The sequence below is a fragment of the Dendrobates tinctorius genome, unplaced genomic scaffold (assembly GCF_039654945.1).
Source record: "Dendrobates tinctorius isolate UK_male_01 unplaced genomic scaffold, ASM3965494v1 ptg000211l, whole genome shotgun sequence".
NCBI lineage: Eukaryota > Metazoa > Chordata > Amphibia > Anura > Dendrobatidae > Dendrobates > Dendrobates tinctorius.
The window spans coordinates 30873515-30899810 of record NW_027361878.1 but is presented as its reverse complement, the minus strand read 5'-3'; the positions used below and the strand labels follow the sequence as shown (position 1 = coordinate 30899810).

Below are 26296 nucleotides of genomic sequence, written 5' to 3'. Positions count from 1 at the left end.
GATAATTCTTCGAAGATGGACGTAGACTGTAAGACCGTACGGCAGGGCATCTACTGTATATGTGTATACTGTATATTTACAGGCAGCGGGATGTACAGATACATGACTGAGTTTGATTTTGTTTCATTGCAGCGGGCTGGTCTGGCATCCCAATAGTCATCTGGTTTGGATTAAGAATTGCGTCAATTGTTTTAGGTAAGAAAAAGTAGAGGTAATGTAATCTTTATAAGATGATTTTTTCCCATTTATTTTATTCCGTTATTTTTTTATTGTTAAGAATTGATATTAGTTTTTTTAGTGTTTCCTATTTGGTGGAAAGCCAGGAGCCATTTTTATTTATTTTTTCTTCCATTTTTTTAATCAATTTTTTTACTGTACCCTCTTTTTAAAAACCATATTTCTAATTTTCCATTAACATAGCCATATGAGGGAGAGTTTGTTTTTTTGCGCTTTTTTGTCCCACGAAACACAGCTGCTTCAAACTTTAATGACTTGTTCAGATGGCAGTAATAATTGGACCAGTGTTATCCTTTGTCTTGACCGATAGCATTTATCCCCATGTTATTCTATGGGTCTGAAAAAAAACAGCGTTCCGCGACACCAGAAGTCATGGTGCGCCGCAAAATAAAACTTCCGTTTGTTTTTGCGGCCCCATTGAATTACAATGGGGGCCGTGTCCGTACACCGTATAAAAGATCAAGCAAGCTAGATCTTTTATCACAGCCGCAAAAATGGCCCTCACGGCCATACGGCACACGGCGCACCGTGGAATTTTTGTGGGCTGATTTTGCGGCCCCATAGAAATCTTTTGGGGCAAAATCGGCCTGCAAAAACATGGTAAGTGTAAAAGCAGCATAAAATGGTACAGAATAAAAGTTACAGCTTGTCACACAGAAAACATATAATTGAAAATTATATAATTCAAATCCGCAACTTGTTGTCCCACATAAAACAAATCCCCATATGGCAGTATTGATGGAAAAAAATAGAAAAGTTATGGCTGCTTGAAGAAGAAGAGGCTGCAGGGGGATCGGGTTAATCAGCCTTTCATGGGAAGTAATTTTTGAAGGGTATATCATTAGTCTTAGAAAAGTTAAAACTGATCGTAAGCATCACTGAGCTCAATTTTGAATTGTTCGGAAAGTTCTGTTATCCATTATGTAGGTGCAAGGCCTGAACGAGGGGTAGGCACCTGTCTATGGCGCCACCTCCTGCCTACCCTAGGGGGTGAACTTTGAAAACAAAATTGCTGAATGTCTGCGTTCGCCCGACATCTTCCTGGGGCCATAGACATTCAGAGCAGTGACGGCCGGGAAGCAGGCAAGGAGGTGAGCGATGTCAGTCACAGGCAACCGGTCACCCCTCTTTATGCCACCACTCCAGTTGTCGCTCCCCCCCGCTCTCAATTTCATAATTGTATTTGCGAATGCAATTGCTGTGTGTGCCGCCTGGGACAGGAGCAGAGGAGCTGTCAGTTCCCCTGCTCTTCTGGGATCTCCAGCAAGACGCAGGCACTTGGGAGAAGGCGCATGCAGGGGACGCCGGATGGTGTGGTGCAGTGACATCATTGCACCTTCGAGCATCCACTGCTGCACTTCACAGAAGAGGAGACGGTGGACTGAGAGCCTGTGTTCTTTATTATGTTTGGATGGATTAATATATGCCTATACCTTATAGATTAATATTAGCCCAGTCGGGCCTGTTGCATTCTTCATCTCTTATATGATCATGGTAGTTCAGCACCATGTTTAATTATGGTTTCATGTTTTATCAGATCTTCTGCATTATACTATTGGATCACCTGTACTGTATAACAGAGCACCGCCCATTGCACATTTTATTTAATATGGATAGAGTCTTCTTTTGTGTTGTTTTTATGGTGGTTTTATCATGTCACTTATAGTTTTTTTCAATAAAATTGTTCTGCATTATTCAGGTGTGCACATTACTAGTGTATTTGTGCTCTTGTTGTATATCTAAGGTTGATATATACTGGGGCACCATATTGTGCCTATTGTGATATAATGGTTGTGCATCCACTCTATTTATATAAAAGTCATAATGGCATCTAGACAATGGGGAGATTGTCATGATCCATTTTTGGATCTGTGTCAGAGTCTGGACTCTCTTATATAAACCTTTTTCCTTTCTGGCCCTCGGGGCTTAATATGAGTTTTTGCCCCGGTGGCCTCTGGTGTTACTACAACTGTAGTTGGTCGGCTGCTGGGTTTCCCTCCCCGGTGGCCGCTGGTGTTACTACATGTTTAGTTAGTCAGCAGGTGGTGACTACTCCCACATCCCTTTATAAGGCCACCTGGTGCTGCAGATCACTGTTGGTAATACTGGTCATTTGCTAACCAGCCTTGGTGAAGACTGGACCTACCTGATGCAGAGGGGGTTCAGCTTATCTGGAGCAGTGGTGGTGCTGATCGGGTGCCTTACTCTGCTGCTGGGAGCATTGGCAGCAGATAACGCTAAGTTTTGGTTTTTAGTTGTTTTAACCCCATGGTGTCTGTTTTATCTTTCCTTGTTTGTTATTTGGTGCAGTACACTCTTTTCCCTGTCTCACCTCCTGGGGAGGGGGTTGGGGGTTTTGGGTCTGGGATAAACAGGAGATAGGGACAGGTCGGGGACTTGGGCCTCACTACCATCAAGTGTACAACCGAGTTAAGGAAAGTCAGGGCACCTCCTTAGTCTGAGGGGCAGTTTAGGGGCCCAGGTTCCACATCTCCTGTTTTTCCCTACTGCCCCGTGACATTGATGAACAGAAAGAGACAACTGTAAGATGTAATCTGTAAGGAACCTGGATTTAAATTTTTATTTGTGATTTTGACTAAGTTTCATCAGTACTGTGGTTCCTATATGGTCCGCAGTCTGATGATGGCTGTTAATAACAACTCCCAGTATCTCCTTACCATTGTTAAGGACATACTAAGAGTTGTAAGGTTGTACACTTCTTTTTAGACTGACTTGATATTACAATTGATCCGGGGCTGACTTGATATTACAATTGATTGTTGTATTAGGCTTGGGTCTTGTATTCAAGTACTCTTGGTTCTGGTCATGTATTCATGTACCTGTGGTGGCTATGGTGACATATTCATGTACTTATGGAGGTTCGGGTGGCGTTTTAGTTTGCTGATGGTGGTTTTTAGTGACGTCAAGTACTGATAGTGGATCTGTTGATGTACTAATGTACTTATGGTACATTTAGTGATGCATTGATGTACTAATGGTGGTTCTTGTGACATTCATGTACTGATGGTGGTTCTGGTGATATTCGTGCACTGATGGTGGTTCTAGTGATGTATTTATTTACTGATGATGTTTCTGGTGCCATATGCATGTACTATTGATGGCTCTAGTGCTCTAATTATGTACTGAAGATGATTTTGGCTTTGTATTAATGTACTGATGATGGTTCTGATGATCAATATATCACCAGAATCATCATCATTCCCCTGTATTATGTAAATGGTCCTAAAAAATGATTGATTCTGTATCTAACTTTAAAATTGCATTCCCTGTTAAGTCACATCCCTAAAGTAAACCCCTTTTTTTTACTTTTGATAACATATTTTTGTGAAACAGGTAAAAATTCTTGAGTAATTGGTCATCAGCGTTTGCTACCTAACCCATAGGAATGGGGATGTGCATTAGGGGTCCTGTTACCTTAGTCTCTGAGCCATTCCTTTGCTTTGGGATGGGGTGGCGCCATTGGTTTTGTCTGTCTTGGGAACCAAAATACTTTGTCCCGGCCCTGTGTAGGTGTTTTCTTATTGAAAGATATATGATTAGTGCTGGGATATACACAGCAATGCTGTGTACACGTCGTGATAACTTCCATTTATGGTCCAACACCTTTAAATATTTGATACAATAATAGATAAAAAGAAGGCAATGAGCTCCATGAATTTGAGGACAAGTCAGGAGACCTATCTAACTTAGCAAAAGAAGCAAAAAGTCTGGGCTCCATTTTTATGAGCTCCTCTTATCAAGGGCCTTATAGCAATTGCTTCCTGCTAAAGTAATTTTAAGGCAAGACATTATAAGGTGAGTGAATACTAAAGTCTTTGGGCCATGTGCCAAAACAGAATCTCAATGTGCCCCTCGTCAGTGCAGAATATGAGATCTAATTTGGCTAGGTGAGAGGCATAAGACTGGGATCTAAGGGAAACCTAAGTTATATGGCTAGGCTCGTAACTGACTTTTAGGATTGCTACTTCCAATAGGCAGGGCCGGTTTTAGGCAAAGTGGGGCCCTAGGCAAAGTTTAAAATGGGGCCCCAAATGCTAACATATTTACATGCGCTGAGTTCACACCGCTAAATGAGTGTGATCAACAATATTGATGTCGTTCAACTCTTGTTTCCCGGCCTCTTTCCACCGTCTGAAAAAGAATGATAGGGACAGAACAATCACTAATGGATCACTAATAGAAGACAATACAGTATCATGTTATCAGCAGCACATCTACAGTTTACACCCCATAGTCCTCCATATAATATAATGTGCCCCATAGTCCTCCATATAGTATTATACACTCCCTATAGTCCTCCATATAATATAATGTGACCCATAGTCCTCCATATAGTATAATACACTCCTCATAGTCCTCCATATATTAAAATACACTCAGTCGTCCATATAGTATAATACACTATTCAGTCCTCCATATAATATACTGCACTCCTCATAGTCCTCCATATATTAAAATACATTGCTCAGTCCTCTACATAGTATAATACACCGTCAGTCATCCATGTAGTACAATTCACTTCCCATAGTATAATGCACCCCATAGTTCTTCTTATAGTATAATGTATTCCCCATAGTCCTTGATACAATATAATGCAGCCCACATATAGTATAATGCAGCCACCCCCTAGAGCATATTGCAGCCACCCCACAGAGTATAATGCAGCCCCGCCATACAATATAATGTAACCCCCCATAGAATATAATGCATCCCCCCTCTTATAGTGTAATGCAGCCACCTCTTAGAGCATAATGCAGCCACCCCACAGAATATAATGTAACCCCCCATAGAATATAATGCAGCCCCCCTCATATAGTATAATGCAGCCCCTCCATAGAATATATGGCAGCCCCCTCAGAGTAGCACCACATGGTATATAGCACAGCACCACATGGTATACAGCACAACACCACATGGTATATAGCACAGCACCCCATGGTATACAGCACAGCACCACATGGTATATAGCACAGCACCACATGGTATATACCACAGCACCACATGGTATACAGCACAGCACCACATGGTATACAGCACAGCCCCACATGGTATATAGCAGAGCCCCACATGGTATATAGCACAGCCCCACATTGTATAAAGCACAGACCCACATGGTATACAGCACAGCCCCACATGGTATATAGCACAGCCCGCATAGTATATAGCACAGCACCACATGGCATATAGGACAGCACCACATGGTATATAGCACAGCATCACATAGTATATAGCACAGCACCACATGGTATATAGCACAGCCCCACATGGTATATAGCACAGCCCCACATGGTATATAGCACAACCCGCATAATATATAGCACAGACCCACATGGTATATAGCACAGCCCCACATGGTATATAGTACAGCCCCACATGGTACATAGCACAGCCCCACATGGTATATAGCACAGCACCACATGGTATATAGCACAGCATCCCATGGTATATAGCACAGCCCCACATAGCATATAACCCCTCCCCTCGAGAGAGGCCCTACAGTCCAGTACTCACTGTTACATTAAAAAAACACTCCTCACCTCTCCTCGTGCCCGCGCTGCTCCCGGCTCCAGTCTCAGCGGCTGCACTGCCAACACACAGTGAGTGCGCGATGACATCATCGCACACCCGCAGTGTCAGAGGGAGAGCGGGGAATGATGAGAGACGGAGCGTCATGTGACGCTCTCTCCTCTATCATTGCTTTGAACTGTACCAGACGCCTGTATAGTTCAATGCGGCGGTGGGCAGAGTCTGTGCTGGTGGCAGGCGGGTCCCCCTGCCTCTCAGGGGCCCCATAGCGGCTGCATGATATGCCGCTAGCTGGGGGCCCCTGGGGGAGCAGGGGCCCTAGGCAGCTGCCTGGTCTGCCTGCTGCCATCGCCGACCCTGCCAATAGTTGGCACTTGAGTTCCAGTCCTCTTCCTCTCTGAAGAGGCAATTTACATATTTAAGTTCATAGAGGAGCATGCAAGGTGTATAAGTCTCCTCACTCTGACATACCATGCCTTCCTTGTCACTCTTTACAAGGAAAAACCTTACCCCTTAGATCCCAGTCTTAAGCCTCTCACTTAGTCAAATCTAATCTCATACTTTGCACAGACGAGGAGCAATACCCTGAAACACCGTTTCTGTATACTGAGATTCTATTTTGGCTCTTATCCTGAGTCATATGGCAAGTCTCGTTAAAGGATCAATATTGATTTTTAGGATCGCTGCCTCCAATACGTGGCACCAGAGATCAAGTACTCTTCCTCTCTGAAGAGGCAATTTACATATTTATGTATATCTGACACTTTGGTACAATTATTTTGACATTCTACTGGAACATAAGACTAAAAAAAAGTCTGAAAACAGGTTAAATGACACAAACTGCTTTTGATTTTGCACAATAAAATATTCATTAATTCATTTTGATGTGAATTTGGAGCAAGTACCACAAGACAAAAAAAATGCAAATAATGAATTGGGCCCTTTGTGTTACATTGTTACATAAGTTATGGCTATTCCTTTTGTCATTCTATAGGTGTGATATACAAAGATGACTGTGCTTATCAGCCATATGTACCAATTTATATGATCGTTAGTGGTGTCATCGAGGCATTGGCTTGCCTGATAATTCCTTAGCTTTTCTATAAAAAAGTGTACAATGCTATAGAAGGTGTCCTTCTAACCTTCTCTGTATGTTGGCTCATCCCAGGTTAGTGTGTATTATATTTCCATGATTTATCCTAACACATCTATGCTTTTCTCAGGATTAAAGAGATTTGGATCGCCAGAAAATGACTTCAGGTTTTTATATACCATGCATTTAAAAAAAAGAAAAAAAAATTGGCAATGTATTTTTTTCCCATATCACAATTTTTAAAAAAAATAAAAATCTAGCACTTTTTACAGCCTTTTTTGATTTACACTTCCTGTTTCAGGAAACAACACATGTACATAGCTACATAGTACATACTCTGACTTTTGTATTAACGCATCTAATGAGAATGTGAAAAGGTCATTGTGGAGGGAGGGAGAGCAGGGTCAGCTGTGACATCAACTATTGTGGATCCTGTGTTATGTATGGAGGTGTTACCTGTCATTGTAATCATTTCGGTGATGATAAGGAGCCTGCTGAAAAGAACAGATAGTATGAATCTAAAAAATCCCCAGCGGACAGTGTGAAAATTGAGTACTAATTTAGTTTATTAATAAAGATCAAGATGTATAAAAAAAAGTACGTGTCACAAAATCCTGATTCATTTTAGGGGAGCACTTAGGCTATGTGATCTCATAGTGGAATTTCAGCCAATCAGCTGCAAAATCTGTATGTTTACCACGCTGACTTCATCCCTGTATATTGACCTGGATAAAAATGATCAATGCATTTGCATGCTTTTAAAATCCATATAACAAATGCAAAATGTCTGCAACGTATAGAGGAGAATTCGAACGTCTAATCTACTTAGCTGGTACTAAAGTTACTTACACAAACCCACAAAGCTAAACCTGATGTGCATCTCACATTTAGCTTCCTAATAGTACACAATGCTGGAACCTGGAAAGTTAAAAACAAAAAACATCCGATCACGAACTTTGCAGAATTTTCCCTGGATTTTTTTAAAATTCTTACTTCTCTGAGGGCTTGTTCACGTAAGCATATTTTTTTCAGTCAAGGCACTGTCCGTGAAAAAAAAACGGACAGCACTAGGACCACTGAATGACCACTCAATAATTTGTCCTAAAATTCTTAATTTTTTTTAATGAGTTTTCCGTGTTATGATCATGTAGCAAATCACTCGGGTAAATAGGTAATACACTAAAAAAACTGCAATTGACCCTGCCAGTTCTTGTACAGACTAGAGATCCTGACGCTGCAGTCCCTATTGGTTCCTGCAACAGCCAAGATAGCCCTAACCACAGACTAGAGAGACGATGGCAACTAGGACCTATGCTGCCTGAAAGGCCATCAAGTGCTTCACGTTACTCCTAAAGATCTGTATAGCAGAGCAGAGTGTAAATTACCTACAGAATGGAAAGTGTGCTGAAATAAAAAGTGATCCCAGAGTGAGTAAAACAAATCACGAAATACAAAATAAAGGATTAAGTACGTAATGTTAGAAAATATGTCTCCTACTTTCTAAAAAGAAACAGAAGATAGGTGTAGGGTAAAGAACAAGCAGCAGGCTGACTGGCTTTAACTACAGCAGTATGGCTGGACATCCAAATGAGACTATCACCAGCAGGAAATGCCAGCAGGGAGAAAGTATATAAAGCCACACCCAAAAGGTGATAGAGCAGACAAATGAGTAATTGAAAACACCTGTTACTGTTGTGAGTTCATTTTCCCCTTCATTACTGAGGCCCGAGGAACTCCCTCTTCTGGTAAAGAAAGGTAGTGAGCCTGATTATCAAACACCTGAGGCTGATGATGATGACTGGCTGAGTGGAGTTACTGACTGGGCTGCCGACGCCCTTCTGCCCTGCGGGTGATTTCTCTGTGGGATCCTTGGAGACCAGTCTGAATTCCTGCTCCTCTAAAGCTAAGTTTGCTGCTCGGCCTTTTGCTTTGGTGCTTTGACTTTGTTTTGCTTTGTTTTTCTGGATTTCTGCCATTCCCTGCTGGGGTGTGCTGAATTCATTTAGCTCTGTCTTCTGAAAATACCTGAGTGCTGATTTAGTTTTTGAAGCCTAGCTGCTTCAGGGCCTTTTTCATATCAGCTTGTTGGCTTATGTCTTTGATAGGGTTTTGGCAGATTGCAGACAGCAGCCTTCCTGTCCTTTCCTACCTAGGTAGTTTTGGGCCCCATCTTTGCTCAGTCTATCTTTCTGTCTGTGTTAGTATTTTCATCTTGCTTCACCGTCATTATATGTTGGGGGCTGCCTATTGCTTTGGGGTCTGCTCTGGGGCAGTTTAGATTTCCCCTTTCTTTCTTTAGGCCTATGTAATTCTCCGGCTGTGATCGAGGGGTCTAGGGCATCGTAGGAAGGAACCCCCCCACGGCTACTGCTAGTTGTGTTGATAGGTTCAGGGGTCTGCAATCTGATAGTTGCCAACTTCTCTGGTTTTCTGGACTTAGCTTGTATTTCTGCTTTTGCCTCCTACGGTGACTCATTCATAACATGTTACCCTAAAAAGATTGAAGCAAGGATAACAGAAACTAAACACGCAGAGAAAAGGTGTATCAGCTGTGACTCGGTGGACAGAGAAGCTGACCACAAAGCACAGGCTCAAGGGTCCAGACGCATGACACTAGGTTGATTTTTGCACACATGATACCAAGGCTATAAGGTCATATTGCTACATTGTAAGTATTCATTGTGATTGTGGATTACTGCAACATAGCCCTAGTTTTACAGCACAACAATTGGGATTATCAGCAGATTCCTACAATTTTTTCATTATGCTTGATTATATTAAGCTAATTTCCGCACTGGAATTTACCTTACTTGGCAAATAAAACAAAAATGGACTCTTGTGCAATTAATATTTAATCTCATTTATTGTGAAATGAAAATTATTTTTACATTCTTAAAACTCTTTTTTTTTTTTCAGGTGGTATCTGGATTTTCCGAATGCACGAAGAGTATCAGGTTGACTGTCACATAACAGTGTATTTTTTCACCTTTTCGATGGTGATTATTAAGTGCATCATTGTCATCTTATTCATAATTGTGTTCATTGTTGTCCTCTATCAAGTTTTAGCAGGTAATGCGATATCTAGATAATACCTTGATTATAATTTATATATTCATCCAGTTACCATTACTTTAAAAAGGTTATCCAGTATTCAGATCTTGACAGGCTATCCTTCAGATAGGTAATCAATATCAGATCAATGGGCGTCCAACATCTGCCACTCCCACTGATCAGCTGCTTCCTGCTCCTGCCGCAGCCGGATGTGCACAGTGTATAGAGCCGCCATAGCACCGCTCCATATACTGTGTAGTGGTTGCTGTTGGATACTCTATCTCAGTCTATATTGAAGTGAAATATAAGTTAAGTTCCCATGATGAGTTTTGGACAATGTGTATTTTTGCTGCACAAACATGCAGCATCTTACAGTTCCAGCAAGTGAAAATGATTGTAGAAACTCTCATGCCCACTCCACTTATTTTTAATGCTGCACAATCTAACCTGCGGTGTTTTTAAAAAAATCCGCAACATGTCACTTTCTCTTGTGGATAAACTGAGTTTTATACTTTTAGTAGAAGCGGAAAATTAGCAGGTATAGAACGCATATGCATTTTTAGTGCATTTCAGCGGCGGAAATGCACTAGAAAAATGTGATCCGCACATGATTATCAATAAAGGTTTGTCAAAGCCAAATACCATAAAGTATAAAGAACAAAGCAGCATAATATAGATTATGACATAAAAAAGAGAAAAAGAGACAAAAAACCGCAGGATCAAAAGCGCAATAAAGACACATGTAAAAAAAATGAATATATCCTAATTTACCTAATAAGGGCAGAAAAGCTGCAACATCAAAAACTTACCAAATACTCATTGTGGGAATTTAGTCTTAATGATAGTCGATACACCTATTTATGGTGGTTATGTTATGGGGTATCATTGCATTTAGGAGTAATTGCATAACAAATTGAGGGTGCAACGATTCCACCCCTCAGTGCTGAGCTGTCTGTGCAGTGATTGACAGCTCAGTTCTCCAGTCTGGTGTAGGGGCATCCTGAGCTCTCTGTACAGTGATTGACAGCTCAGTTTTCCGGTCTGGTGCAGGAACGTACTGAGCTGTCTGTGTTTTTATTGACAACTCAGCCATCCAACCTGAGACACAATGGTGCTGAGTAGAGTTGAGCGAAACGGGTCAAAAAATTTCAAAAGTCGCCGACTTTTGGCAAAGTCGGGTTTCATAAAACGAAACCCGACCCTAGGATGAGGTCAGCCACGAGGTCGGCGACTTTAGCGCCAAAGTCCCGTTTCAAAAGTTTGTTTTGCGCTCTTTTTCAGCGAATCAGGATCCACGGACACTGTGGGCAACGTGATGACATAGGCAGGGGTCACCACCATCTTTCAGAAGGGCATGCAAGTGATTGGCTTGCTTTGGTGGGCGTCACAGGGGGTATAAAAGGGCGTGCACGCCGACCGCCATGTTACTCATGCTGATCTCAGAATAGGGAGAGCTGCTGCTGATTTTGCAGGGAGAGCGTTAAGCAGGGAAGAAGACACCAAAAACTGCCTCTGCTGCTAGCGATTTTGCCTGTACAACACACCAGTCACTGTGTGTGCAGTGCAAGTGGAGGCTATATTTTGCTGGATCAGTGGTGTTGGTTGTTAGGCTGCCTTCTAAGGCTAGTACACATAGGGATAAGAAGAATTCACTAATTATCCCAAAAAGAAGCGAACCAGCTAACCATATTTATAGAAATATTATTTTATTAAATATCAAATATACCAATTTTCATAAAAATTGCAGACTACATAATACTTAGCCAATAACATACCCCTCTGGGGTATGTTATTGGCTAAGTATTATGTAGTCTGCAATTTTTATGAAAATTGGTATATTTGATATTTAATAAAATAATATTTCTATAAATATGGTTAGCTGGTTCGCTTCTTTTTGGGATAATTAGTGAATTCTTCTTATCCCTATGTGTACTATTGTGTCTGAAGTGCCAAAATTAGTTGTAAGGACATTTTAGTGTCTTGCCTTCTAAGGCTGCCTGACGGCTGCATTGCTGTTTACCCACTGCTCTGCAAACTGCTTTTTTAAAAGCAATCCCAATTTTTTTTTAGTCCTGGTGAGGTACTGAGCGTGCATTTTTTCACACCATACAGCGGTGCACACTCCTCACACAGTACCGTGTAACAGCTGTTATCACAGCCACAGTGAAGCTATCTGTGTGTCACTCTGTAAGAATAAGTCGAGGACATGTTCCGGTCTTACAGACCTGCACCTTCTAGTTTTGTCTAGCTTTCAAACAGTTAAATATATTTGCTGTTTGATCACATTCAAAACTATAGAGAGACAGCGTGTGTCAGTCCGTATACTTAAAAAACACGGAGCTTGACAATTTTACGTACACCGGACAGCCGTGTACGTGCACGCTGCTCTCTCAGTACCGTGTAACGGCTGTTATCACGGCCACAGTGAAGCTATCTGTGTGTCGCTCTGTAAGGATAAGTCGAGGACTTGTTCCGTTCTTACAGACCTACACTCTAGGGAGATTCCTATTCTGCCCAATTCTATATACACCTTGTAGTTTGTCATACACTAGCCAATTTCTGCCTGTGACATACCACTGTGATATTCACTGGGCCTCACACAATCCAAAAGTGTCCAGTGTCCACAAGTGTGTGCTGAAATTCAAAATCTCCGTTATCCTCTAGTCACATTTTTCACACCTGCGACATCAAGCCTGTGACATAGCGCTGTGATATTCAGTGGGCCTCACACAATCCAAAAGTGTCCAGTGTCCACAAGTGTGTGCAGAAATTCAAAATCTCCGTTATCCTCTAGTGACATTTTTCACACCCGTGACATCGAGCCTGTGACATAGCGCTGTGATATTCAGTGGGCCTCACACAATCAAAAAGTGTCCAGTGTCCACAAGTGTGTGCAGAAATTCAAAATCTCCGTTATCCTCTAGTGACATTTTTCACACCTGCGACATCGAGCCAGTGACATAGCGCTGTGATATTCAGTGGGCCTCACACAATCCAAAAGTGTCCAGTGTCCACAAGTGTGTGCAGAAATTCAAAATCTCCGTTATCCTCTAGTGACATTTTTCACACCTGCGACATCGAGCCTGTGACATAGCGCTGTGATATTCAGTGGGCCTCACACAATCCAAAAGTGTCCAGTGTCCACAAGTGTGTGCAAAAATTCAAAATCTCTGTTATCCTCTAGTCACATTTTTCACACCTGCGACATCGAGCCTGTGACATAGCGCTGTGATATTCAGTGGGCCTCACACAATCCAAAAGTGTCCAGTGTCCACAAGTGTGTGCAGAAATTCAAAATCTCCGTTATCCTCTAGTGACATTTTTCACACCTGCGACATCGAGCCTGTGACATAGCGCTGTGATATTCAGTGGGCCTCACACAATCCAAAAGTGTCCAGTGTCCACAAGTGTGTTCAGAAATTCAAAATCTCCCCTGTCCTATAGACACCTTGTACCTTGTTTTACATTACTATATAGTTTGTTGGATTTTGTCTACATTTCTACCAAAAATGAGGAAGGCTGGTGGAAGAGGCCGTGGAATTGGGCGGGGGTTGGCAGCTTGTTATGATGGTGTTGGTGGTGGATCTGATGGTAGTGGCAAAATCAAAATAGGACCGAATGCAGGAGATGTTGAGCCTGCATCATCGTCTGGCTCCACAAGGCCTCGAAGGCTTAGTTTTCTAGGAGTTGGCAAACCGCTTTTAAAGCTAGAGCTTCAGGAAACAGTTTTGTCTTACATTGCTGACTCAGCCTCAAGCTCTATCGCCTCCTCTTCTGAAGTTGTAAAAAATAAAAGCACTGAGTCGTCATTGGAGGCTCATGTTCATGAACCACACCTTTCCTTGTGTCCTTCACCCCAACCAAGATTGAAGGATGACGCAGGCCATACTACTGATTACTCCATGGAGCTGTTTTCACATACCATGCCTGGATTATCAAGTGAAATGGTGAATTACCCAGGCCAAGATGAATCTGACATGGAGTGCACTGATGCACAGCCACTGATAGATGATTCTGCTGGTACATTCACTCAGAGCACTACATCGTCCTCTCAGTGTACAGAGCCAGATTCTGACCCTGATGAGACTCAGGTGCCCCTTCCCGCACACTATACCACCATACACGGTGACACAGAGGAAGGTGCACATGACATTGAAGAGGAGGTGATGGATGACCCAGTTGTTGACCCAGATTGGCATCCATTGGGGGAAGAGGGTGCGGCTTCCAATAGCTCAGATGAGGAGGAGGAGCATCCACAGCTGACATCGACATCGCAACAGCTGTTATCTGGCAGGCCCGGAGCACCCCAAAGACAGGTTCCAAAAATCAAAAGAGTTGCTGGACAGCTTGTCCAGAGGGTCAAAATATCACAGCGTGCTAGGCCACAAAATGTCTGCCAAAGTAGGAAGAGTGCAGTGTGGCACTTTTTTGAACAAAATCCTCATGATCAGGCCAAGGTTATCTGTAGAAGTGCGCAAAGACCTTTAGCCGAGGGAAAAATCTGAAAAATTTGAATACCAGTTGCATGCTTAGACATTTAACCAGCATGCACTTGCAAGCGTGGACACAACACCAAACCTCAAGTACCACATGTGCAACTGATCACAAAGAAGGTAGTCAGCAATGCTACATTGTTTCCCCCACTGTAAGCCCACCGGTTAGCACAGCAGCAAATGTTGAGGTGTCGTTGCAAGGCCACAGCAGTCAGGGAATCCCACTGTTATATCAACGAAAGACTGAATCTAGGCCATCAGAAAGAACACCAACTCCATCACCATCATCAACCCTCTCTCAGTCCGCCCTGTCCACCGCTACTTCCACCATATGCAGCTCTCAAGTCCAGCTCACCCTCCCAGACACTATGAGTAGGTCAAGAAAGTACTCAGTCTCTCATCCGCGTACACTGGGTTTGAACGCCCACATTGCCAAACTAATCTCGTTAGAGATGATGCCCTATCGGTTGGTGGAAAACGCAGCTTTCCGCGAACTCAGGCCTATGCAGTACCACACTATGACCTACCCAGTCGCCACTTCTTCTCTCGCAAAGCCATCCCAGCCCTCCACCATCATGTGAAAGACCGCATTGTCCATGCACTCAAGCAGTCAGTGAGTGGAAAGGTGCACCTCACAGCTGATGCATGGTCCAGTCGGCATGGCCAGGGCTGTTACGTGTCCATCACTGTGCACTGGGTTAATGTAGTGGATGCAGGGTCCACAGGGGACAGTGGTGGTGGGACAGTGCTGCCTAGCCCACGGTATAGGAAACAGTTGGCTGTAGGCGTTCGACCCTCCTCCTCCTCCTCCAGAAGCGAAAGCTCGTCCACAGAGCGCAGTCGTACGAGCACTCCATCTGCAGCTGCCACTGTTGCACACGAGGTGTCCCCCTATCGAGCAGCTAGTGGAAAGCGTCAGCAGGCTGTGTTGCAGATGATGTGTTTGGGCGACAGACACACCGCCGAGGTGCTGGCCGAGTACTTTCAGCGACAAACTGAGTCATGGCTGGGCAGTGTACATCTTGAGGCAGGCAAGGTAGTTAGTGATAACGGCCGTAATTTTGTGGCAGCCATAGCCCTTTCAAAACTCAGCCACATACCTTGCTTGGCTCACACCTTGAACCTGGTGGTGCAGTGCTTCCTCAATAATTATCCGGAGTTGACAGCCCTGCTCCAGAAGGTGCGAAGACTGTGCGCGCACATCCGCCGGTCGCCTGTACACTCCATTCGTATGCAGAAGCTGCAGCGATTGCTCCACCTTCCCAACCACCGCCTCATTATCGACATTGCAACAAGGTGGAACTCCACCCTGCACATGGTTGAGCGGCTGTGCGAGCAGAGGCAGGCCATATTGCATTTGTGGGAGGATACACGGCCAGGCACTTTGAGAGCAGACATGGAGTTGACAGGTGTGCAGTGGTCGAAGCTGACAGACCTCTGTAAAGTCCTTCAGTGTTTTGAGGAATGCACACGGCTGGTAAGCGCAGACGACGCTATCCTAAGCATGAGCATCCCACTTATGCGTCTGCTCATGCAAACTTTGACGCACCTTAAGGAGCAGGCGTCTGCAGCCAATGTTGACGAGGAGGAAGAGGTGGAGGGAATCCTTGATGACATTCAGCCATTGTCTGCTCAGGGACCTCTCCTGGACGAGGTGGAGGAAGAAGAGGAGGAGGAGGATGATGATGGGGATGATTACTTAGGGGAGGAGGATGCATCTCGTGGGGCAAGTGAAAATGTTGGCGTGGCAAGGTCTGGTACAGGGTTTGTGCGTGACTGGAGGGATGTGGATTTGCCAGAAAGTGCTCCTCCACCCAGCACTCGCAGTGCATCATTGACACCGGGAACATTGGCCCACATGTCAGATTATGCCTTGCAGATCCTAAAAAGGGACCCACGCATTGCCAAAATGATGAACGAATACGACTACTGGTTGGCCAGCATCCTGGATCCACGCTATAAAGGCAAATTACAAAACATCATGCCACAGGAGAACCTTGACCTAATATTGGCTACTAAACAAGCAACTCTGGTTAACTGGTTGGTTGAGGCATTCCCAGCACACAGCAGCGGTGATGGTTCTCACACGAGCCGTACGGGCCGGGGGCAGCTTGGCAGAGGTGTTCGTGGTGCACACAGCTGAAGTGGCGTTGGAGACAGGAGTTTCATGACAATGTTGTGGACTGATTTTTCACGGACCGCTCACACAACTGTTAATACAGCATCGATGGAAAGTGACAGGAGACAGCAGTTGTCAACTATGGTTAACAACTACTTTTCCTCCCATATCGATGTTCTCCCGCACAGGTCATTCCCCTTTGACTATTGGGCCGCTAAACTGGACACCTGGCCTGAATTGGCACAATATGCCTTACAGGAGCTCGCTTGCCCAGCTGCAAGTGTGCTATCGGAAAGAGTCTTCAGTGCAGCTGGATCAATCCTGACAGAAAAAAGGACCCGTCTGTCAACCCTAAATGTGGATGATCTAACCTTCATTAAAATGAACCATGCATGGGTTTCCAAGGATTTTGTCCCACCTTCCCTTGATGACACATAGGTTGCCAGAAAAATGGCTTGCTTTGGTCCTCCTCCTATTCCGCGAACTTGACCTATTTCACCTTTTGCAGCAGCTGAATTACCCACATCTACATATGCCACTTTGTAAACCTCCCTAAGTGGGCGGCCCCCCCCATGACCGGGGTCACCACCTAGCGCACAAAACCGTGCGAGTGCCGTTGCCCTGGACAGGTGGGTAGGCCGACTCTTGGGCGCGAGCACTGGCATAGGGTCCCTCATAGTGCAATCAAGTGTCTCTGACAGTGGTGGTGCACACCCGCCGTCAGACACACCGCCGTACTATGAGGGGCCCAGTGCCAGTACCGACACCCACGAGTGTGCCCCCTTGCTTGGGCAGGGCCCCAGCATTTGCAATGTTTACCTCTCCCTGCTCCTCCGCTGTGTAGTCTGGGCTGTCAAATCCTTCACTGGGACTGCCACTACAAATTGATTGAACTGAAAGATGATGGTTAAGATGTAGCTATGCCCTGTCCTGCTGGCCGGGCTCTAGCTCCAGATGATCAGTGGCTTCCATTTCTTATGGACGTCGACTCACAATTACATGCAGTGGTGGTTTATCATCAGCTTTCACAGTTTTCCTACTCACAAACGTGTGACATTCCGGCGCACATTTCAAAATGTGCCCTCTCATGCCAATCAAATAGAATCGCCTACGGCCTGTGACTTCTGTCTTTTGCACTCCAAAGTTACGTGACAGATCATGATAGCCAGTGAGCACCATGTTTACATCGCTCCCTGTGATAAAAATTGGATTGAGATGAGTAACAGTGATGGAATCAACGGAAGTGCGATACAGCAAGACTTTATTCACAAAAAAATGTTTTCACTGTCTCAACACACAAATTAATTGAGGGTCAGCATCGCCTATGAGAATTGTGACGGAAGTTTTTCCCGTGAATAATAATTCCTAGATTTCTGCAATCAATAGCCTTTATGTCACTAATTGTATGCATCTCATTTCCTATTGCGGAGAGGCTGGACTGTATTACTGAGACAGAAATATATATGAAGATTTAAAAATAACACCAAAAGTATATAGTTGTGTACGCCTCAAATGCATTTCCTTTTTTCCACTTTTTAGATTGCTGTGTAATCCATACTGAGAACACGGAGATTTTACATGTTTAAACTATGCTATATATACCTGCTATCCAGTGATAAAGTACCCTTTCTCAACTTTGTACAATCTGGTCAAATCCATACTGGGCCTGAGAACATCTGAGTCTGCCTCCTGATCTATAGACATATATTTTAAATGTGTAAACTAGGCTACATATATACGTGTTATCCGGTGAAACTGTACCCTTTATCAACTTTCTACAATGTTGTTGAATCCTTACTGGGCCTGAGAACGGCTGCCGAGCTGTTAAGCAAGCTACAGCACCTGTGGTTTGGACACGTAATTTTTTCAGGAATGACGGTTAGGCCTAACTCCGGAATTGCGGTTGACCTGAACTTACTGGGAAATCATCGTTCGCGGGGAATAATCTGAATCCCAGATCCCCATCACTAACGGAGGTCAGCAGGTTATATGCACCTGTAAGCGACAAAAGCTGGTCCTTTCAGTGTAGCGTGCATGCAGCCCCGGACATGTACTGGAATGCTAGACCTGTTATTGCTCGATCTCACGTGCCACAGCCTCGCGTATCCCTATAGTAAGCTTGACGCGTACCGCGGGGCCATGCCGGAGTCTCGGTCGTTAACGGAATAAAGCTGAGAAATCGCTAGCACAACTACAAACGGACATACCACACCACACACAGAATCGACAAAGCTTGCAATCTGTCCATCTTTTCTGTAGCTTGTATGGTAGTGGTTTCCCGGGTGCAGTCCAATTAAGCCACAGGCTCCACTCCTGGTGGTGCCCTTTTGGACATTCCTTTAAGGTTCAGTTTTGCAATCATACTGCCCCCGGAAACCAAAAACTTTGCCTTCAGGGACGCTGTTTGGAGGTTCGTGGGAATAACGCCGCCCGATCAGCAGTTGGCATATGGATCGCCCTCCCAGGGCTGTGGGGTACTCGGTACCGGGCCGGTGTCAGTGGGATGTGTCACAGCAGCGGTGACCCCGACGGTGGCCCTGGGCGCCCATGTAAATGGCGTGGTATAATGGTAAAGAGTTTATATAGATAGTTTGACGCCACCTGTGGTGTTCGGCAACATAGATGTTAGGCCGACGCTGCATGCAGACCCTCTGGGACTGATGGTGTTGTGCAGCAAAGATGGTGAAGCTCCCCACAGGTGGAGCTGGAGTCCCAGGGAATTGTAGATGTAGTGATGGGGGAAAGGCACAGGCGGTGTAGGTGCTGGTACCCAGATGTAGCTGTGCTGGAATAACTGTAGGACACCAGAGCGTGCAGTTCCAAAGCTTTACTCACAGTCTGCAGGTTACACAGATGCCTGCCTCCGTGCTGTGTCCTCCGGGTCAGGACCTCTGCCAACCTCCGGGACCAGAATGGAAAGCTCCCTTCCAACACTCCGCCAACATGTACCTTCCTGAACGTCTCCTTTCTAGCGCTTGTGGGGGAAGCACTCACAGGACCGTGGTTCACTGAAACGCCTCCTGTCTAACAGATGTTCCTCAGACTTTACTTGTATGGCAGACAGCTGTAGCCTTTTCCTTCTGCCTCGCACACGTCGATGCTGGGGCCTCCAAGCCTTAGTTGGGTACAGAGCATTTATAGCTGCTACTTCCCCCGGTTTCTGCTGCAGGAACGTCAGTGTCCCTACAAACTCGGAGACCGGAATCCGGACCATGCGCTCCAGCTAGGAGTGAGCCTTAACTCTGCTCATCCTCCAGCTCCCCTTCTCACGTCCACACACTTCCCCTTCCCTGCACAGAGTGCCCTAACTTACCTCCTCCCGACCACAGAGAGCAGCTCCTCAGCAGTCAGGTTCAGAAGTCTCCCTGCTGGCCTGGAGTGGGAAATGTGTTGTGTGTTGGTTTCACTGCCAGAGAGATCCTTCGTTGCTCCCAAGCTTGACAACACACTCCCTAGGAGGAAGGCAATGCCACAGTGTCGACCGTACTCTTGGGGACGCCACAAGTGCACTGAGGCCCAGCCACTGCTGGATGATGCTGCTGGTACATTGACCCAGACCACTACATTCCCCTCGCACTCTACACAGCCAGAATCTGACCCAGAGGAAACTCAGGTTCCCCTTCCCGCATACTATACCACCTTACACGGTGACAAAGAGGAAGGTGCAGATGAAAGTGCAGGTTCCTTGAGCAGGTGGGGGGGCATACTCATGGGCGATGGCACTGGCACAGGGCACCGCATAGTACGCAAAAGTGTCTCTGCCGGTGGGAGGGCCTAAACAGCCAAGTGCAGTGAGATGTAAGATGAGGACGACAAGGAGTTCAGAGTAGTGCAGGGATTCCCTAGCAAGGAGACTTATGTAATTGTTTTCAGTGTTGGGACAGCAATTTCTGGGGAGCACTATACTCTGGTGAATGATATATGGGGCCCACCATACACTGGAGCATTCCAAAGGTGGACATCAGACACTGGAGCAGCATTTACAGGGCCCATTATACACTAGAGCAGTAGAAATGGGGCCCATTATATATGGAGCATTATTTGGGCCCATAAGAGAGTGGAGCTTCATCCATTGGGACCAACATATACTGTAGCATTATGTGGAGCTCATATATGGTTTGAAACATATGGGAATAATGATTCTGTATGGAGAAATATATGGGCCTCATTACTCTGTATAGCGCACTAAGCGCTGGCCATAATACTGTATGGAGTTATATACTGTCCGTTTTTGGAGGTATTGGAGAATTTAAAATGGATATCAGTCATGAGATGTAAGAAGTGAAGTATTTTTCATTGTACTATACTGCTATTTCTCTGCCGTATCGGAGCATCATGAGTTGTGGTATGTGTTAAAGGGGCGCTCTTTGGCCCTGGGCCCACGAAAACCTGGAGCCAGCCCTCTCCCCCCCACAACTGTAGCCAAATAACCCCCATTTTTCAGTGCGTAACTAGTATTATGAAGTTAATTAAGGTTGACAAGCTTCAGTAACAAGAATTTATGCTTTTGGCATTCAAATGGGCACTGTAGGTGTGTTTCCTGTCCTCCTCTCACTGCCGACTTTAATTCTCCATTGACTTACATTGGGTTTCGTGTTTCGGGACGACCCCGACTTTTCCCTATAGTCGGCCGATTTTTGCTCGACCCGACTTTTGGAAAAGTCGGGTTTCATGAAACGAAACTCGACCCTAAAAAACCAAAAGTCGCTCAACACTAGTGCTGAGCTCTTGTCAGGTGCTCCCAGTTCACTTGATTGTTCAGCTATTTGACTGAGCTGGCAGTCGCCGATAGCAGTCAGCCGTAGCATCAGCTAAGTGTGGTTGGTTTACTCTGTGCCATGTATTTTTGCTTATTGATGTATTGCAGCCTGACCTTGAACCTCCTTCTGACCATCTGTCTATTTAACCCCTTCTGCTCTGATCCACTATCCTCCTAGTATTTTGATCTCGGAACGTTACCTGACTAGAACTTTGTCTCTCCGCTCTGTTTATGACTTACCTCCTGGCTATTGACCTCGGACTGGGGATGAGCGAGTATACTCGTTAGGATTCGTTACTCGGCGAGTAATGCGGTACTCGCGGTACTCGAATCCTGGCGACTATTTCACTACTCGCCTCGCAATATTCGGCAGAGCACGCACAGTCCCCGTGCACTCCCCACACAGCCCAGCACAGTGCCCGCACAGCCCAGCACAGTCCTACACAGGCCAGCACAGTCCCCGCACTGCCCGGCACAGTCCCCTTACAGTATCTGCACAGCCCGCACAGTACCTGCACAGCCAAGCACAGTCCCGCACAGACCAGAACAGACCCACACAGCCTGGGACAGTCCCCACACAGTACCTGCACAGCCCGCACAGTACCTGCACAGCCCAGCACAGTCCCGCACAGGCCATCACTGTCCCACACAGCCCGGGACAGTCCACACACAGTACCTGCACAGTCCCGCACAGTACCTGCACAGCCTGCACAGTCCCCGCACAACCCAGCACAGTCCCCGCACAACTCAGCACAGTCCCCGCACAGCCCAGCACAGTCCCGCAAAGGTCAGCTCAGTCCCGCACAGCCCGGCACAGTCTTTGCACAGTCCCCGCCCATTAATAGCAGTGTGAGAAGTGTCTCAGCATCAAAGATGGGGGTTAATTTTTTTCCTACTACACATGTAAAAATGGAACATTTGGGTTGAAATAAAAATTTTAGTGGAAAAAAAAGTTATTTTTTTCGTTTTTTCACTCCACTTTGAATTAATTCCTGTGTGGCACCTGATGGGTTAACAAATTTCCCGATGGCAGGATTGAATACCTTGAATACTTCAAAAGTAAATTGGTACATATAAAATACATCTTGTAAATTTCTGGAAAAAAAAAAGAAAAATGTATATAAATTTTTTAAGGCTTCTAACATGCTAAACAAAATAAAAGGGCTATTGAATAAATATGCCAATGTAAAGTAGACATATGGGAAACTTTATTTATTAACTTTTTTGTGTGCTATGACTTAAGGGCATAAAAATAAAAAATGTGTGTTTTTTTAAATTTAATTTGTCAAATTTCAAGTTCTTTTCATAAACACAAATCATATTGACCTAAATTTACCATTTCTATTGCCGTAGCTGAATGGAGATTTGTTGTTTGATGCAACTGTTTTATAAAGCACAAGTTTACAAATCTCATAATATTGCAATTTTGGGGTGAGAGTGGATGCAAAAACAATCGTTCCTGCCCCATGTTTGAAGTCATCTCTAGCTTTGGCGAGAAGGACATCAACCGAGTGAGGATGGGCGTTCTAATGTTGTGAGCACGTCACTGGTGCTGCATCGCTCAGATGACTAATGCATGCTGAAAGTAATGTATAGTGGTTTTATAGCTTCAATTTCTCAGTCCTAGTAAAATCAGCGATTTGAACATTTCCTAACTGTTAATGCTAATCACTGATCTTTTTTTGGACTTAAAGGGAATCTGTCACCGGAAGTTGGCGGCCTATGTAAATGACCTGTGTCCGGTCCAATGGGCGGTGTTTCTTCTTTTTTTCTCCACCCCATCCGTGACCCCTGTCTGCGATCTTTTCCAGAATTCTAGTAGTTCTACTCCATAGTTCACGCGTGCGCAAAGCAATCTTGCTTCGCGCACACGCAATATGCTTTGCCCAACTGCAGGCAAAGCCAAAAATCATTACTGCGCATGCGCCGGTACACTATGTCCCGGAAGTATTTCGCTGTGTTCCGGGACATAGTGTACCGGCGCATGGGCAGTAATGATTTTCGGCTTTGCCCGCAGTTGGGCAAAGCATACTGCGCGTGCGCGAAGCAAGATTGTTTTGCGCACGCACGATCTATGGAGAAGAACTACTAGAATTCCGGAAAAGATCGCGGACAGGGGCCACGGATGGGGTGGAAAAAAAAGAAGAAACACCGCCCATCGGACCGGACACAGGCCATTTCCATAGGGCGCCAACTTCTGGTGACAGATTCCCTTTCAGTAAATGAATTACGGTAAAAGATTGGCATTGGCGTTAAACTGTCAGTGAATGAAGTTTTGAGCCATTCTTGTAATGCATTTAATAAACAGAAAATGCATTTTTTTTTTCATTTAGAATCGAGGAGAACAAATCAATCCGGAACGACCACCTGAAGACATGTGGTTCTTGGTTTTGATGCAAACATCAAGTTGTGGAAAACCATTAAAATTCAAGCCAAAGTGTATTACTTTACATGATTATCCCAGAAGTGCTCATTTCACAATAGTTTTTCATTGCAAACAGACTGCACAGGAGCAAAACACTCAATTCGTCTTTCCCAAAAGATCATTGTTCTCGACAGCACCTCGTCCTGTGTAAAAAAGACTCGTGCTGCCGAGAACAATGGAAGACAAGGCACACAGTACGATCTATAACTGATCGTTTTTTGCCCATGTGAATTGCGATTGGCTTGTTTAAACAACTACCAATCGGTAAACATTTACCAAACGGCGGCCGTTTAACGTTGCAAATCGGCAAATGTAAATGCACTCTTACTTTTTATCTGGTATTTTACTGAAATTCTAATCATGTAATATTGCCCTCATTTGACATATGTGTATAAAAAGTTTGTGACTTACTAGATTGTTCGCAAAATGTTGACACTGTATTACACCACAAACATGCATGGTTGATACTTTCTTGCTTCACATTGAGGGAAGAGTCTTTATAGCTATTACAGATATTTGTCCCCTCAAAACTTTGTTGGAAGTTTCTTATAGTTTAGAAAGCAATAAAAACAGTATAAGAAAATATTTAAAAAAGGTACTCCAAAAGGTTATGTCCCTTATTTACACAGGCTGTTACTCAACCGACCACTGTTCATAAGAACTTTTATTCCGGATCATCCACCCTTGTAGACATGCCACTGATAATTATCGTTATGACTTTGGTGTGGGAGAAAACCAGAGAACACAGAGGAATAATAATAATCTTTATTTATATAGCACCAACATATTCCGCAGCACTTTACAGTTTAACAGTTGTGGTATAGTAACCACTGTGTCTGCTAGGGGGCGTTGTGTGGATGTCCTAGGAGAGAGGATGAATGGCAGAATACTGAATGACCGTTGTGTATCTCAAGGTGGGTGGCCTTGAGATGGAGACTTATTGGTGTGTTGATCAGCAGTGATAATGCTGAGGTGCTGTTTCAACGTGTCCCGGAGAAGTCTCCAGGTAGCTGGTGAGTCGGGTGGTACTAGTTACCTACAAATCTACCCAGGGGTGTGGTTGAGAACGATATTGTAAAGTGTGTGAGAATGGTTCAAGGACCTATGATGAGGTCATAGCCATGTGACCTGGTGGGCGTGGCTACGGACCATATAAGGTGGCCAGGGTAAGTAACATAAGGTGAATGCTGGGACCTGGTTGGTCCGTTTTGGAAGGCCCCGTCTGGGAGAGATGGGGGCTGTCTTCCTGACAGCAAGGAACGCTGTGTTCAATGGCTGCACGTACCTGATGATTCCCTGAAGGGAATGGACGTCTGCAGCATGAGATGAAGGAACTATGAGGAGACCCTGACGTGGCTGAGATAACTGAGGCTGAAGAGCCTGTGTATGCATAACCTGTGTGACCACAGGGATTACAGAGCTGAACATGGACGCTATGCTGATTAAGTGAACTTTATGTTACTGCTGTGGGTTTATGATGCTGAATAAACCGCATGGACTATGATTGATTTGTGGAAAACCTGTGTCGGATCTGGTTTTGTGGTGGCTAAGCGAGTATCCCCTACTTGAATAACAGCGCTACCTACACAGTTCATATACAAGTCATAAGTAAAAACGTTAACAATAATACAATAATTAAAGCAAAATAAGATGACTCTGCTCTTCAGAGCTTACAATCTACAATGAGGCAGGGGAGACACAAAGTACAGGTGCTTATTTTCAATAATCGTCCAGCCCTGCTTGAGGGCGTGGGGGATAGATAAAGGCTGCATGAGGTAGTCACCAGCCAGTATTTGTGGTGCTATTGGGTGTGGTGGAACTTGGTGGATGGTTATTCTCAGATAGTGAATGGGCTATACACACACACTTCAATTAGGAAACAATTATGTTTAGGAGGCCGAACTTTTAAATTCCTATTTTGCATCTGTGTTCTCTAAGAAAGTAATTGCAACATCAACTGATCTTCGCGGTGTGATCAAAAGAATAAAAGAATCCACACTATCTATAAACAGAGAGATGGTGAGGGAACATGTAGCTAATTTAAATGAATCTAAATCTCGTGGTCCAGTTGAATTAAAATCTATGGTACTGGTGGGGCGCGGCTATGTAGCTGAAGAGAGAGGACGCATGTTGAGAGAGCTCCTAAGAATCCTGCCTTATCCTGGACTCTGGACCTTATTATTGTGGCATATTTGGAGTTGCCTGGACCCCCTGGATATCGGGTTCCCCCTGGACCCCCGCAGGAGGACGTGGAGCGGCTCTGGTGAGCTAGCAACCGGGGAGAGAGACTGGGACGGGCGGCTGATCCTGCACGAGGCGGCGGCCATCTTAGACGCGCACTCTGTCAGTGAGAGCTGCGGCGTCAGCTCATACCGCTGCAGCGCTACCCGGGCAGTGAAGATATATACTGAAAGACTAGAGGGGACACGCAGTGAGTGCCCTGGAAGATTGGGCCCTGCGTTCTCCCCCCTCCATTGATTAATCACTATACCCGCTGGTGCCATCACTGTGGGAGTCTCTGAAATCCTCCTACTGCTGCTGTCTCTGTGGGGCCCCCTCTCCTTTTCTCTCT

The 26296-nt window shown here is 44.9% G+C and overlaps 1 long non-coding RNA gene across 3 annotated transcripts; it reads left to right on the top strand.

The window, feature by feature from the left end:
- On the top strand, positions 1-24322 carry LOC141058434 (uncharacterized). Of its 3 annotated transcripts, XR_012222169.1 has the most exons (5): positions 1-28; positions 133-195; positions 6779-6952; positions 9794-9946; positions 23633-24322. It is a non-coding gene; the product is annotated as an uncharacterized lncRNA (long non-coding RNA). The 3 variants fall into 3 exon arrangements; XR_012222167.1 differs by having other exon boundaries at positions 6779-9946; XR_012222168.1 differs by lacking the exon at positions 6779-6952 and having other exon boundaries at positions 11-28.
- The last annotated feature ends 1974 nt before the right edge of the window (positions 24323-26296 follow it).